The sequence below is a fragment of the Passer montanus genome, unplaced genomic scaffold (genome assembly GCF_014805655.1).
Source record: "Passer montanus isolate IOZ18808 unplaced genomic scaffold, ASM1480565v1 scaffold23, whole genome shotgun sequence".
Lineage (NCBI taxonomy): Eukaryota > Metazoa > Chordata > Aves > Passeriformes > Passeridae > Passer > Passer montanus.
In genome coordinates, this window is record NW_024366926.1 from 788,580 (window position 1) to 802,498 (window position 13,919).

General features: G+C 40.4%; 1 long non-coding RNA gene across 1 annotated transcript; it reads left to right on the forward strand.

Annotated features, from left to right (window-relative positions):
• The first annotated feature begins 346 nt into the window (after window positions 1-346).
• Window positions 347-13,650, forward strand: LOC120502808. The gene is made up of 2 exons (XR_005627599.1): window positions 347-617; window positions 13,161-13,650. It is a non-coding gene; the product is annotated as an uncharacterized LOC120502808 (long non-coding RNA).
• The last annotated feature ends 269 nt before the right edge of the window (window positions 13,651-13,919 follow it).

A 13,919-nucleotide genomic window follows, 5' to 3' on the forward strand; every position in this document is an offset into this window, starting at 1 on the left:
TTTTAATTGATGTTTCCAAGCCTCTTTGTGAATAACTTTGCTTTTGAAAACACTTTCAGAGTGGTTGTATTTTTTTCCTGAGCTTTTACAGAACTTGTGTGCTAGAAATAATATTTAATATTTGTTATTTGGTGTGTTCATGTTGGTTATTGCACTGTTGAAGAGGTTTGTGATTGCTGAAAAAATTTTCCTCTGCCTTGGGTGGCCAGTCCCAGAGGAGTGGATGCTGAGTACTTAGGAGATAAACCTGTGGGTTTGAAATTACTTGTGTCAACGAAGCCTGAGCAGCACCTGTGCTCACAAATTGGGGGTTTTTGGCCCACACCTCTGCAGTTCCCTGCAGTTCCCTGCCTGCCAAGCAGGGGAGCAGCTCCTGGGAATGATGGAGCTGTGGAGGAGAGGGCAGTCCCAGCTTTCTGGGAAACGGGAGATGGTATGGCAGAACTTGAGAGACACATATTCTGTGGCTCTGATTTGGAAATGAGACAGGAAATAAATGACAAGGGAGAGCTCTGTGGAAATCAGGAAAGCCCTGATGAGCAGAAGCTGCGGATGTGGAAGCCAGAGCAGCAGCACTTCCTACCTGTGATTTGATTGTCCTTACACTCAATTGAAAGGTAAGCATGTTTTTAGTTTATTCACACTTCTTTTCCACTATAGGAAATATGAGTAGGAATTGCCTCAATTTGAAGGAAAGGAGTTTTATGTCATTTAGAGATGAGTCTTTTTGAGTTCAAGAAGAGAAAAGCAAACTACCCAAAGTGGGGTTGGAGCCTTGCCAACTGGGGATTACTTTTAAAAACAGATTACCCAAATTACCCTTATTACCAGCACAGTGTGAAGAAGGTTGCATTTAATAGTCTCTGCAGGTCCCTTCAAGCCCTGAACTTCCAGTTCCCAACAACTACCACAGCTAGATAGGTGTGTTTGTACAGCAGCTTGTTCCATTTGTGGATAACTTGCAAAAAGCTGTAAAGCCCTGTACACTGCAGCCAGCAGCACGAGGAATAGGTGCCTTAAAAAAAAAAAAATAAGCATAGGGGCTGATGTGGGTGATGTTCCTCACTTTGTATTCAAACTTTTTCAAATTTACTGCCTTACTAAGCAATGCAGACTTGACCAGTAAAACATGCTGAAGACATTAGTTTCATCACTCAAGATCTCTTCTCCCTCCCTTTAAAAAAATCTTACAGAGTAGTTCATTGCCTTCTTCATCTTTTTACTATGAGACCAGTGTACAATTCTCTTTCCTTTTCACCTGCCATTCGTATTACAGAACCTCTAGCACAACTGTTTTGTCTTCCTAACTAACAGTGTAACTTATTCTCCATTGATTTAGAGTTTAGCACTTTAAAAATGTGAAAGCACATCTGCTTTTAATAACTGGAGGCTAAAAATGGAAAGCTTACTTTACTTTCTGGGGTAATAATGGCAATTTTTACAGTTTCTGCAAAATTTTTAAAAGTTGGTGTCTGCACTTATGGTGAAACACGAGTTTGAAGGAAAAAGGATGTCTGGCTAAAAAACGTGGTCAGTATTTTACATAGTCACTGGTATTAGTTATGTACATCCCTGGATTTATACACTTTAGCCATTTGGTCACAGCAAATGATTTTCTCTTGCTTGCCATAAGGATGAACATAAATTGAAAGGTTCACCACAAGCTGCATTAACCTCTGTCTCATAAACAGAAGAAGAAGAAACAGGAGAAAAATTTTCAGTGTGATTAAAGCCAGGCTGTAAAATCTTAGACATCTTTAACCCTTAAAACCTTTCTTATGCAAAGTCATCCTTCAGGCCTTAAAATTTTTAATTGTAGCCTATTGTTTTTCCATTCCTCCTCTGTATATGCTAGAAACAAACCCAGCAGCAGCCAGTGTGTTTTCCTGCCGATGGAGGTTTAACTTATAAAAAGAAACCAGATAGAATATTGTAAAGGGGAAATATGCTAAGGGGTTATGAGAAAGGGTGTTATTAACAATCTGTGTCTTTATTTAGACAGAGAGTAGGTGCAGCCACTCCTGCCAGGCCATTTCACAGCACCTCAAACAAGAATGTGCAAGCACGTTGCAGTGAATTGTCAAAACTCTGTTGGACTGCTCTGTTCTTCAGCAGTCCTTACCAAGAAGCAGAGCATCCAACAGGCACGCTGACCAACACATGTGGTACCTTTCTGGCTCACAAACCTTCCTGCCAGTGAGCTTTGGGCCAGGCTAATGGCTGGAAGCAATGGTGTTGGACACAAACTGGATGCTTTCTGCTGACAGCACTGTTGATGGAAAGGCATCAGTCCATTGGCAGGGAGTTTCCAAGCAGCTGATTTCAAAGCACTAAATTTTGCTGTCAGACACCACTTTAGAATCATGTTTTAATAGCATTCAAATAATTGACCATGGCTTTCTGTTCCCTCCTGTGTGTGCCCAAGCACAGTATGGAGAGTGACAGAGTAGGACATCTGTGCTCTCTGATCTGGGGCCTCCAGTCCACAAAAAGAGCGGGAATGGGGTGTATTCTAATGTGTGCCAGTGATAAGGCTTGTGTGAAGTGCCCTGCAGAGATAGGTTCTCCTGTGCCCCTCCCTGGCAACACCCTCTTTTTCACTTCATGCTGGCCCTAACTTCATTTCTTTGGGGTTTGTTTGTTTTGCACAAAAATTATGTTTTGAACAAGAAGCAGCAGAATTTCTTTCGCCATGTTGTGCCATCGAAAATACACCAGACGAGGAGAACTTTTTTCCTGCAGTTAGTGAGGGATCATTTTGTGTAGCTGACGTGTAGCCTTAAAAACGGAATGCCTGGGCTGATTTTAATAGATCAACTTTGTGCATATTTCAAGTATACCTGCATCCATTTGAACAAAAATGAAAGAGGAACTACTGGAGGACTATTTACTTAAAATTTTTATCAGACTAACTCTTACACTTTGTAGCAACCTCCAGCAAAAATTCTGAAAATTTAATAGTACAGACTGGACAGGTCAACATAAAGATGTATAAGCCATATAGAAAAAATTGTGTTTCACATACTCTGGTTAACATAGTTCTTGAGTATGTAGAATCATAGACTTGTTTTAGATGGAAGAAACCTTGAAGATCATCTATTTCAAATCCCTTGAAGGGTAGGAACAACTTTTACTAGGCCAGGCTGTTCACAGTCCAGTCCCACCTTGTGCAAACATTTTGGTTTTTCATTATTAAAGACAGCAAAATCAATGCTGAAACAAAGCAGAGTCCAGTTCCCTCTCTTCTCCACAGAAAGCAGAAGAATTGCTGCTGTTAGCAGAGAGTAAAAATATTCAGAGGAATCAAACCTGTTTAGCCAGTGAGTGACTGTAACAAGCTTTCAGTAACCACTAAGGTAGCTGTTGTTCTCTAGGGGAAAAAGACACATTTTTACATTGTTTATTCTATCAGCTTTAATAGTTGGTGAAAATCTGATATTTGCACAAGGAGCCCTTCTTCATCTAGCACAGATGTTGTACTGTTCTGCAATGCTGATGTTCATATGGACTGTTGTTAAGCAAAATTGTGACATTTTGAAAAGTTGGTCATGATGCTTTGTGCTTCTTGGGACTCAAGCCCAGACCATACAGGAGGTTTCAGAAGTGTTGCTGATCATCTCTAAACCATATTAATTTTCGTTTTAACTGTGAGCCAAACTGTGCAAATTTTCTCACACCAGTAATTGACAGGAGTCATCAAAACCACTCACAGGAGCAATTTACTGAGCTTCATTTCACTTGCTCTGTGCTACAGATATTGTGCTGCTATTCTCTTCTACTATGCCACTTCTTTATAACTAAAACTCTAGATTCAGATCCCTTTTGTGTTAACAAAGGAATTCCTTTTACAGTTTCATCCAGTTTGGCATACTCTTTTAGGGGCTATAATTCCACCAGTGCATGCTACTCTGAGCTTGCAAAGTGCCTTCTGAGAGTAAAAAGCTGCTCTGGGATTCTGACAGAACACATGAGCACAGACCTATTTGTGCAAGTTGTGTCAGAAGAGAAGTGCTGTCTGAATAACGGGAGAGGGAAATAATCTGGCATTCTTCAGTCCAGATCTGCAGTTTCAGCAGCAGATGGCTCAGATGCTGCAGGGTCTGGGTATATGAATAGGGACATTGTTATTCCCCCCTCAGCCTCATTACACCTTGGCAGTCTGTCTGTGCCCCATTGTCACCCCAGAACAAGCCTTGATCAAGATGTATAATCCATGCATTAAATAAGTGCATTTTTAAATGGGATTATGGTAAGGATTATTAACAAGTTCTGATTAACAAATAACAAATTCTGATCTTACTGCAATTAGAAAAATTTATTTATCACCTCTGCATTTTGGATCTTAGCATCTTGAGACATTCCAGTGACTCAGGAGGCTGGAATTTCTTCCTTAAGAATTCCAAGACCAGTGATAGGCTCTGATGATAGAAAAATACTCTGTAATCATCAGAAAGATTCCCATTAAAATAATGACATTGCAAAAAATTCTTTAAAAGCAAAAAAAGGATGTATTGACTTCTTGGAAGTGCATAGATTCAGTATTAGAGGGAGGAGGTTACAGAATCCTGGAATGTGCTGAGTTAGAAGGGACTCATTAGGATCATTGAGTCCAAGTCCTGGCCCTGCACAGCACCATCCCCAAGAGTCACACCCTGTGCCTGAGAGCATTGTCCAAATGCTTCTTGAGCTCTGTCAGCCTTGGTGCTTCCCTGGGCAGCCTGTTCCAGTGTCCAACCAACCTGTGGGTGGAAAAACTTTTCCTGATATTGAGCTGATTTGATATCCCAATATCCAACTTTAATTTAGGAAAACAGGGAACACACACAACCAAAATTAGGGCATAGCATGTTTAAGGTTTTCAAATATTGAAGATATATTCCATTCAGGATTTGCATTTGTTATACCATCAAGAAAGGTCTAGAGCTGGGGGAAGGGTAAGGGAAGCTACCTTTCACAAGGTAAGGTAAAACACCTGATACTTCTAGATTTTATTAAACCCCTCAAGTTTCTATTTCAAACTATTTGTAATACTTTTGTTTAAGAAGCTGAGTCCATTTCTGGGATTTGTAGTGACTGAAATTTTTAAGGGTTTGCTTTCAGACATATATTTTTCAGGAACACTCAGTAGGGGTGAAAAGTAACAAATTAGGAAAAAAAGAAAGTGGCCACCAGCTGCAGTAAAACATTAGGACTCTGTAGAGTATTTGTGCCTGCTGCATTTGATATGAGCCACCACAGCAAGCTAGTTTCCCCTAATTCTAAATTCTAAATGGATTCTTTCCTTTCAGTAAGCTCCTGATCAGCTTGTGCTGGTGGAACTGAGATGAAGAGACTTTGTTCTACATATTTTATACTAACCAAGCAAATGAGAAATGTGACTCCTTGGTCACAGGCTACTTATTTATCAGGAAAATTAAACTGATTCTAGAAATGTTGGCAGGAATCCCAGTATTTTTGAAAAAGTGGATGTTATTTCACACATTTTACTAACGAGCATTTTGGTTAGTGCCAATAAAGGCCATGGTTTTTCCCCCACTGTGCAGGTATTTGCTAGGAAGCCAACTGAGAAAATTAAGCAGGTGTGCACGTGCTCATTACAAACATGATTGGGACCAAAACTGGGTTATGTGTTACTGGGGAAAATAGCTGAAAATTTAACTTCAGGTGAAAGTTATCGAGAACACCAATAGATGGTTTGGCACCTTTTTATGGTCTCCTGGTTCTGCTCCTCAGTTTGTTTCCATACCAATGCCAGCTAAAGCCACCAGTTTCTCTCTGATGATAAATTCATGGCAAACCTGCAGCTTATGGGCCATGCTGAGCTGTCTGCTCTTCTCTTGTGAGTGGGGTTTTGAAGTGCACAAAAATCCTGTCTTGTGTTGCAGCTCTCATTTCATGGGCAAAGAAAGGGCATTCACTGAGAGTGCAGGAGGTGAGATGGAAGCATGAGTGGAGCCTAGCAGGAAGGTCTTGGAAGGGAGTCATGAGCTCGATGACAGTGTTGTAATCACTGTGATCACAGTCTCCGTTCTTCTGCAAAATATTTGCATTGGATTCAGGGATTCTGATAACTGATCAGATAATGTCTGAGCCCAACCTCCATGGACTTCATTAATGTTACAATTAATGAATTTTGTTTATTGCTCCATTCTGGGCAAAACCAGTCAATGAAGAAAAATAAAACTCACATGAGGGAGTTCATCCCTACTCATCAAGGAATACACTTTATATCTTCCCCCACTAATGCACTTCATTCTCTGCCCACTGGTGCAAATGGGAGAACATGAGGAAGCAGTCCAGGCTCCTCAAGGCACTGTCTGGTGGCAGGATCTGTCTCTCTAAAAACATATCTGCTTTTCACAGAATGCTCAGCTTCCTGTCTGTAGGATCTGTTAGTCAGGTTTTAATGACAACTCCAGACTAGTGGGGGCTGGTGCTCAGTGTTTTGCAGCCACATAGGTTATGCCAAATTCAAACAAACCACAAGTCTGGAGCTGAATGGCAGGTTAGAGGCAGATGTGGCTGGGCTGATTGTTAACCAAAGAAAGTGGATGTAGCTGCAGCCCTTTGAATACTAGTGTTAGGTTGGCTTTTACTACAAAAAAAATTTCATTTGGATTCACGGCTAAAAATGTCACTGTTGTGCACACTCACTTCAGCTCAGAACAAGCTGTCAGTGGGAAATACCATCTTCTAACAAAAATTCCCTTGTGCTTTTTTGCTGCACAGAATCCTGGAACCCTCAGAGGTGGTGTGGAGGCACAGAACAATGAGATTTTTATGTAGTCACACAACATGCATGACCAAAATGTCTTCTGCATATAAATAATACAGATACAGATGCCCCCTTTGTGAAGATATAAGAAATAAAGAAGTACAGTTCTGAAATGCTACAGCAAAAAGCTGTATTTTCAATTTGGAATGAGAGCTGGGAGCATGTGAAGAATAAATGAAATGGAGAGATTAAGCAAGAGTATAAGGCTTTAGTGACAATGTCAGATGCCCAGGGGACAAGAATGAAGCAAGGACAGAGATGAGGGATAGAAATAGTTTACATAAATTGAAGTAATATGTCTAAGAAGTCCAGAAGATTATAAAAGCTAAAATAGCAAAAAGAGTATTGAAAGACCAATGACTGGAAGAACAGATGGGGAATTGAGATTTGAGGGTTGAAAGGAGCCAAGATAATAAGCAACCAACAATGATGAAGTCTCTGAAGTGAGGGAAGACAATTGGAGGAGGTGGCTTGGAAGGCTGAAGGCATTGGATAAAAGGAAGTGGAAAGGAAATGCTGAGATTTAGGGAGTGAAATAAAGAAATTCAGCTTTGAGAAACCAAAGGTGACTACAAACCAAAGTCACAACTATTGACTGAGGTGTGAAAATGTGAGGAAGGACCAGCCTGTTTCAGAGTAAGAGCTTATGTGTGAGCTGAGTACTGTCACCAAGGACTGTCCTTAAAATGGGAAAAAACCCAGTTTGAAGTAATCCTGAACTCAGAGTGTTTTGGCCCAAACATTGGTGATGTAAGCTTTCTTCTTTAAAGAAAACCAATATTTTGTACCTTCAGCAGCTTTGCAAACACAGCTGTTGGGCGCAGGCTTTAATTATATTTAAATCAGTGTATTGGTACCAGCTTGATGGTTAGAAGATACCTACCAATTATTTTTTTTTTTACTTGAAGACCTTTCAGTTCACAGAGAAGTCCAAATGAACTGGTATTTCCAGTTCAGACTGAAATCAGCTCAGTGAAACTGTGTCCTTTCAGGTGTTTCTTCACCAGATAGAACAGAACATCTTGCAGTCGCTGAATGTTACATAATGAGTAGACAAGGAAAGAGTTTTGTCTGAAGGAGTGATGGTTCTAAATATGAGTTCTTTTTCTCCTAGTGATAGAAGCCCCTCCTGTGTTAATTCCTACACAACAGCCCTGCTGTCTGGTTCTGTATTTTCAATATGGTTTTCACTAACCAAGTGTAATGCAAGTTAATGATGCACAATATGGCCCTAAGGGAAAGGTCAGCAATAATCTTTTGTTTCTCCTCATCAGGAGAATTCTTGCTAAAACTTTGTATTTGGGGGGTTAATGGGGGAGGTTTTGGTTGCTGTTGGTTGTTTGTGGGTTTTATTCACCAGCAGCCAGCTTCTGTTTCATCACTCATTTCTATGGTAACCTAACAAAAATCCCTCCCAATGAAAAAGGTTGAACTCTAGAATGTGCTCAAATTTTTGGAAGCAGTGTCCAAAACAATTCCAATATGCATGGGGCTTCAAAGGACTGATCAATTCTCTAAAAACTGGAAAATTACCTTTTAATAGAGATTTGCATTTCACCTGCTGAGACTTCCATAACAGAAGCACCCAAAGAAAAATGGGCTTGATTACTATGACAGTGCATTTTCAGCAGCAATTAAAACACCACGGCCTCTTCAGATGACAGCAGGAAAATGAGATTCTCCCTTCAGAAAAACCACAGTGAAACCAAAGGACAGACAGAAATTTCAGGGAAATCTAATTTTATACTCCAGTGTGTGAAATACGGTTATTTATAGGGGGCGTGATGGCAGTGGTGAGAATGACATCAAGGTGACACAATGCTGAGGAATAATTCAAAAAAACCTGACTGGATGTTTGGGCAAAACACTCTTGTTTTCAGTAATTCTTCCAATCAGCCTGGTGTGAACTTCTGTGAAAATTTTCAGAGGCTTTCTGACACTAAAAGCATATATTTTTTGTTTGCAATGGGATATATAAACTATCTCTTTATAAAAAGAAATAAATATCAAAATTATTCCTTGTTTTTTTCAGGGAAAATAGTCTTCCTCTTGCCCCTACCCTCCTGTAACTCTATAATAAGAAGCTCTTGTGTCTGTTCTACCTCATCTGTGATAACTATTTAATGGGGTGAGAACAAAAAAATGGGACTCTAATGTAGGGGGCCTTCTTCCTAGGCATGTAGTCAGATGCCAGCTTCTGCTTCAGTAAAGTCAAATAAGTTCTCTCAGTGCTTCCACCTTTGTTCCAGTCAGCTACTGGAATTGTTTCTAATTGCTCCCCTCTTGGTTTTAGAAGGTGTGGTGAGTACAGCAGTTTGTTCATAATTGCCCTCCATTTCAGTGTCTGCCCACTAACACTCTGCCTGCAGATGAAGTTTCTCCTATTGCCAAAAGAGCTGTGGGCCTCCTGCTACGGATCCTGGCTCCCTTTAGGGGTGCTTTGACACACAAGAGAAAAACATTAATAACAACTAGATAATACTGGGTTTATTTATAAGAATATTTTCCTCAAAAATAATCCACTTTGTGTGCTCTGAGACAGCATCTCCTGTTCTTCTGTACCAGTCCATAGCCTTTGACAAGGTTAGACAAGATTTCATTATTAACTGATCATTCCCACTTCTCGTCTGGAAAAGGGTAGTGGATAATAAAAGTAAACTAACTACATGAAAAGAAGTTTTAAAATCATGGAAAATAATATCTGAATAAGTTGGGTTTACTCCATCTTAACCAATTCTTAATTACATTTTATTAATTCAGGTTATTTCACTTTCTGATGTGAAAAATGTCTCGCATTCTTCTGCTGCTTGCAGCATTTTAACATCACTGTGAGACTTGTTGGTCGTACATTAGGGTAGTGGAAGTACTTGCTGACATGCAAAACCATGCTCTGTATGTGCTCTGGAGGATGTCTGCTTTAGAAGAGGCAGTGAGGATGAGACAATGATACATAATTGCAGCTCGGTTTTTTTGGTTGTCAAGTTTTAGTGCCTCCTTTTAGGCCTATTGTTAGAGTTTTAATAGATTTCATTGGAAGATTACAGACTGGTGCAACAGCTTTTTGATCAAAAACTGTCTTTACTTGTTTGGAATGGAATCCAGGGCTTAAACAGGCAAAAGAAAAACTCAAACTCAAATTCCAAGACAAGTCCAGAAAATCATGCAATTCTGCAGCTATCACACTTTCAGACTTTAAAATGATAAAGACCACACAAATAGTTTCATGAAAGATCTTCAAGCAAAGATTAATTTTTTTCTCTTTGTAGAACTGGAATTTCTTCATCTTAATGAAATCCTTGTCTATGGCACTGGTCTTTTTCATTTCCTCCCATAAAACAAAAAAATTACCTCCCTTTTTTTTCCAGCTGTAGTCTACTCTGCAAGTACTAACAAATGCACATGCTTATTGAACTCCTACCAAAGTTAAAAACCCAACTTTGAGCTGCTGTAGCCCTGGAATCTGAGGTGAAGGCAAGAAGGGAAGACTGCATCCAGGGGGGCTGCTTGCAGCTGTGCTGGAGTTGTCCAGCAAAACAGGGAAAATAATCTTTTGTTAATACAAAATATGAAGCCACTCCTTTCAATGTTGTGTTCAATCTGAACTTCTCTAACAGTTGTACAAAATGAAGTTTTTATACATACACCAAAAATTCAGATGGGAGCATGGAGCAATTTGGTGGTTTTTTTTCTATCTGACCTCAGTAATTAACAGGTGGACAACATCTGACTTTTGTATATTTTAAAAAATCTAGAAATGTTTAGTCTATTGGTGTAGAGTCTTGAGAAAAAAATCCCCTCATTTTCAAAAGAGGTTTCTGCCTGAAATTTTGATGCTTCTGCATATGTGTTGTTTTGGGGTTAGCAGAGCAATTTAGCTTAGAGCTGCCAATTGAAACATGAAGTGTTTAGCAAAAAATGTGCATCTCTGGTCTGACATGGTTTGCAGAGAAGTGTCTGCAGTCTGTTTTGTCGTGGTATTTAGATTCATATTCTACTTCTTTCCTCAGCGAGTCCAATTTTGCTTTCACTGTTAAAACTGGCATTGAGTTAACAATATACAGCCTGGTCTGGACAAGAAGCACAGGTTAATTTGGACTGGAGGTAGCTGGAAGTCAAGAGATGATTCATAGAATTGTGTAGGTAAAACCCCTGACCATGGGGAGGATACATATTTTCATTTGGTGCAAAAAAGCTGAATGTTTCTAAATGTTTTATAAATATTTGGGACTTCTGGTGTATTTTGCAAAACTGTTTGTAGAAACTCTCCACAACAGACACACCCAGATCACCAACCCTGTCTGCTGGACCCAGAGCCAGGAATCCTATGCTTTTCCTGCCTGTGCCCTAGTTTCTGATTAGTTTTAACTTCCTCTTTATTTTCCTTGTAAATCTCCCCAAACCTTTTTATCTGTGTCTTAATTAATTGATAATTTAGGACGTACCTGCCTCACAAAAAAAAAAAAAATCCAGCAAATGGATTAATTTTAAGTAGTTTTTTGATCCTCAGAACTCCTGGTTGCAACAATACCCAAGTGTGCCCACTTGGCTTTTACATGGGAGGAAATGCACCGAGCAGTGTGGCTCTGGCTGCAGGGATGTTGTTGGGTCCATCACTGCTGCTTCAGTGGGAATCCCTCTGCTCTGTTGTCTCTTTTGGTGCAGAGCTGGAGGCTGCTGGTCCTGCTGAGGGCGAGCTGTGTGGGCAAACACGGAAAGCTCACAGCAGGGCATGGCTGTGGGGAAGGGCTGAGGGCACCACAAGGCCTGGAGGGCTGCCAGGAAAAGGGAAGGGGCAGTTCGGATGGGGCAGCAGTGTGGTGATGTCCCCTCAGGCACAGAGCAGCAAGGCAGGAGTGCTGGGATGGGGAAGGAGAAGCCTGAATATCTTTAATGGAAAAATACTCTGTTCTTTCCAGCTAGCTCAATAGCTTCCCTTCGTTAACTTGGATCATTTGTTTCATCCCGTGTGATTTTGCAGATGAAGTGCCATACCTGGACTCCAGCTCAGTAAATCTCAAAGTTATCTCAGACTTATGGAACAAAATCATTTCTATATAAAGCAGCATTTTATGTGCTAACATAAATATGGAAAGCTGGGGAAGGAAAATATGAGTTCTGATACTTGATCTCCTTGAAATCCTACAACTGTGGCTGTGGTGTATTTCAAATAGCTGCCTTACTGAGGAAAAAAAAATGTCTTCTATTATTCAAACCCTTGCTACCTGAATTGAATTTATGACTGTCTAAATATGCTGTGTGGCTGAATTACAAGGCATACCTGGTGACTGTGGGAAGCAAGTAGCAGTGATATACAAGGTAAAGAATGATCAAAACCAGGAGCTGATGTGACCAGTGGACTGTAATGGATGTGAGTAGTTTGAGTGCTTGTCATCTGTCCACATGATCCCTAATGCTGGCAGCCTGTGGAAAGTGATGCGTGGGAAACTAGTGCAAAGTGCTGATTTATTTTATGCTAATGGGGAGAAGTCCATATTGTTCAAATTAAATCCTAAAGCAGAAACAAATCATCCAGCCAAAGCCCATCCTATGGAGTTTCATTGAAACAGTTAGTGGTCTTTTTCATGACCTCAAAGTAAAAATTAAACAATGTTAGGGGCTGCTGTTTTCAAGTGCTTCTGGCTGCTGAAAGCAGCTGAGATTCTCCTACAGATGGCTATTTAAGTTAAAAGCCAAATGGGGGGATCACAGCAATTAGTGTGCATTGGCTTCTAACTGCACCAGAGTGAATAATGTGGGAGAAGGGAGCCAGGACTCTGCCTGGGCCTATGCTTTTTCCCACCAGAGGCTGAGTACCAGCAGTTCTTCTCAATTAAAAAAAAAAATAAAAATAGAGAGCTGGGGGAATTTCTTGCTGCTGCTTCACTTGAACAAAATAAAAGAGATTTGGAACAAAATAAAAGAGATTATGCAAAGATGGACTAAAGTGGGAGTGGGAGGAAAGAAAAAAAGTATTTCAAAGAGAAGAACAGCCCACTTCAGGGCTCTCCAACTGGATCTGTAGTACAATGTTTCTCCTACTTTTGCCATAAACTGCCTCCCCAGAGGCTCACTGCAAGGTTTGTTGCTCTCCCAGGCTTTTTTTTTTTTTTAATGTAGCCTCAGGCCTAAAAAAGTGTAATGGGACTTCAGCATTTTTATTTAAAAAGAACTGAAGGGAGAAATGATTTGTCAGCTTCGAGATTTAGAATTTCCTGAGGAAAAACAGAGGGTCAGAAGGCTTATGAGTTAATATTTTCTTTTACTTATTTGTGCAAGAGATACAAAACTGTATAATAGTATAACTCCCATTTCACTAAAATTCTTACAAGATTGTCCTGTACTTTTACCCTCACTCCTGAACGTCCCTGAATGTTCATTTTTCCAGAAGTTTCGAGCTGTCCACTGGAATGACTTGGAGCAGTGAGATGACGTTGGAAGATACTGATCAGAGAACTGGTCTCAGATTTCAAGACAGAAAATGTCTCTGGAGAATGGTGAAGAACAAAACCAGCATTTTTTCCTTCAGGTCTTTTTCTTAGGGTGAATGGAAAACAATGGCAACATGTTTGTGTGGCATGGTCTTTGTTGAAGCAGACACTCAGCTTTTGCCTCTCCCAGATGGAGTGATATAAATGTGATTGCCTTATGCTCTTTCCTGGCTTGTCATTACCACCTTGGGACTAGTAATCTGTAAATTAGAATTTATTCTGTTGGTGCTCCAGTGAAAAGGTTTATTGGTGGAAAAATTAAAAATAGGGATTGCTTTCTACACTGCTATTATAGCCTCCTTGAAAATGAGGAATGAGGAGCCCACAGCTAATAAATCCAGAAGAGGAAGGCTCCTAATATTGTGTGAAGGGTGGCTAGGGGCCATTGCTCAGGGATCTTTGAGTGGTCATGGTAATGGGGCAGATTCCTGAGGACTGGCAGCCTGCAATGATTTATGATAAGCCAACCTTCAGCAACACATCAGCCTTTTCCCCTGTAATGTCTGGCTTGGTGGAGGAGAGCAGAGCAGCGGATGTTGTTTACCTCAACCACAGCAAGACCCTTGCCTCTGTCTCCCAAACCATCCTTGTGGATGAGCTGATGAAATACAGACTGAGAAATGGGGTGGAGAACCAGCTGAGGTTGGTTGGGAGCA